The 3,010-nt window shown below is 44.2% G+C and overlaps 1 protein-coding gene across 2 annotated transcripts in view; it reads right to left on the bottom strand.

Annotated features, from left to right (window-relative positions):
• The window catches only part of LOC113823959 (venom carboxylesterase-6), a 28,378-nt gene extending 25,791 nt beyond the window's left edge, over positions 1 to 2,587 (bottom strand). For both annotated transcript variants that reach the window (XM_070118229.1, XM_070118230.1), the window contains exon 1: positions 2,465 to 2,587. The gene's annotated coding sequence lies outside the window, so the exon portion shown is untranslated. The remainder of the gene's footprint in view (positions 1 to 2,464) is intronic.
• Positions 2,588 to 3,010: the final 423 nt, after the last annotated feature.

The raw sequence follows: 3,010 nt of genomic DNA, 5'->3' as shown, positions 1-3,010 counted from the left end.
TATTGTCTTTGTTATCATTATTACGATTATTGTCTTTATCATTATCACCATTATCATTATCATTATTATCATTATCATCATCATCACCATCATCACCACCACCACCACCGTCATCATCACTATCACCACCATCATCACCACCACCAACACCATCACCACCATCATCACCATCACCACCACCATCACCACCACCACCACCGTCATCACCATCACCACCACCACCACCATCACGACCATCATCACCACCACCACCACCACCACCACCACCACCACCACCACCACCACCACCACCACCACCACCACCACCACCATCACCACCACCACCACCACCACCACCACCACCACCACCACCACCACCACCACCACCACCACCACCACCATCATCACCACCACCACCACCACAACCACCATCATCACCACCACCACCACCACCATCACCACCACCACCACCATCATCACCTGCACCACCACCACCAGCATCACCACCACCACCACCACCAGCATCACCACCAACACCACCACCAGCATCAACATCACCACCACCACCACCGCCACCACCACCACCACCACCATATCTACCACCACCACTACCACCACCACCACCATCACCATCATGATCACCACCATCATCATCACCACCACCACCACCACCAGCACCACCACCATAATCACCACCACCACCACCATCATCACCACCATCATCACCACCACCAACACCACCACCACCATCATCACCACCACCATAATCACCACCACCACCATCACCACCATCATCACCACCACCAACACCACCACCACCATCATCACCACCACCACCACCATCACCAACACCACCATCACCACCACCGTCATCACCACCACCACCATCATCACCACCATCAGCAACGGTTCGCTAGTTACGCACAAGCTAGCGTTCATTTTAAGCAATTTCCAGACGACCAGAGCCCCGAAAATGAAGTTTATGTGTCTCGAAATAATTCCTTCCAAAAATCTCTATAAGTGAATGAAGGGAAAAAAGGTTATACACGATTCTTTACAATCATCATTACCCAATTACAACCCAATTACCCATTATAACAACTTGTTTCTGGGTTCGTGGTGGGCTGCGTTCGTTAAGTGATGTTTACCCGCGAAAAAAAAAAGCCCGGGAAAAATGAGTTAATTTGCGATTCGAGAAGATAAAGAAAAATGGATGAAATACAAAGAAATTTCTACAACAAAGGGAAGATAATAGTGAATCGAAATCACAAAAGGAAAAATAAGGAAAAATGCGTTAATAGGAGGCATGGAAAAAATTAATAGAAAATTGAGAATCCTCCCCCCTAAATATAAATACATAAATAAGAAATAAAGGGGAAAGGCTTTAATGTGAAACGAGTATACAAAGAATAGATGAATAATAATAAAAAAAAGAAATCTCCATAACAAAGCGAACTTTACCATACCCCCCCTCCCCTAAAAAACAAAAAACAAAAATAACAAACAAGAAAACGTATTATATGTCCTGCAAACGATAACAGCCTCTTGTTATGAAATGACTTGCCATTCTTAAGAACTTTCCACGACGCCGCGACCTTCACATGTCCTTTAGTTCCTGTTACGGCCGGAATGTGTTATTAAGTGAAGAATTGTGAATAATGGGTTAGACGACAAGTAAATCTGAACGAACAGAGAGAGTGTGCGAGAGATACAACGTTAAGTAGAATGGAAGCGTTAAACCGGCCGTGTTTTATCTACAAAAAGACGTATGTACACTCACGTCAGCACACACATACGCGCGTAAACACAAATGCTTATATAATTATATACAGACAAACATACACTCATGTATATACACGGGCTAGCATATACAAGTATATACACACAACTATATACATAGAAATATACGCACACACATTAGTTCATACATAAACAAATACACGTAAACAAGGACATGAACATACACAGAAGTACATGTACATACACACGCACAAGTATTTACCTAGATAGACAAACACTTACAAAGAAATGCATGCGCAGATGCACACATGTACATACACAGAAAACTAAACAAGCACACACCCATACGCACACGTATACGTTTACACACGAGTATAGGCGCATAATTTTTACACGCACACGCAGAATTACCAACACTTTTCGGGTACTGACGCGAACACACAGGAAACGTTATCTACGACTCACTATACATACCGTACACGACCTTTCAGAACTTTCCTCCTACAATATCTAGACGTTAAAGATACATAAATACATCAACGCAACGTTGTGGAAGACACACGTACCCGAAAATACGCGTGTACACGTACTAACAGACACACGCATCTCCCCCCCCCCCACACACACAGAAAGACGCATTAACACATGTACTAACATAAACACACACATACAAAAATCAGACACCAACATCCCCGCAATTATTGCCCAGTTACGCAACACTCGCGAAGACGCCTTGCCAACCGACCTGCAACCACCCGTCCTGCAGAGATGCTCACCCCGCGGCGTCCAGACACAGACTGATCATTGGTCGGTGCTCGGAGGACGCGGCGGCCGTTCGAATGGCGCGTTGCCAGATGGCGCTTTTTGCTCTTTGCTTGCTTGCTTGCTTTTGATCTCTGGTTGTTTAGCCTTGCTTCGCTTTGCTTGTGTTTCTTGTTATTCTTTATTATTTATCTTGTTTGTTTGGTTGTTTTGCCTGCTGGCGCTTTTTGCTCTTTGCTTGCTTGCTTTTTTATCTCTGGTTGTTTTGCCTGCGAGATGGCGCTTTTTGCTCTTTGCTTGCTTGCTTGCTTGCTTTTTGATCTCTGGTTGACTAGCCTTGCTTCGCTTTGCTTGTGTTTCTAGTTATTTTTTATTATTTATCTTGTTTGTTTGGTTTTGCCTGCTAGCGCTTTTTGCTCTTTGCTTGCTTGCTTTTGATCTCTGGTTGTTTAGCCTTGCTTCGTTTTGCTTGTGTTTCTTGCTATTTTTTTATTTTTGTTTGTTTGGTTGTTTTGCCTGCGAGATGGCG

This window comes from Penaeus vannamei, chromosome 41 (genome assembly GCF_042767895.1).
Source record: "Penaeus vannamei isolate JL-2024 chromosome 41, ASM4276789v1, whole genome shotgun sequence".
NCBI lineage: Eukaryota > Metazoa > Arthropoda > Malacostraca > Decapoda > Penaeidae > Penaeus > Penaeus vannamei.
This window is presented reverse-complemented; position numbering and strand designations above follow the sequence as displayed.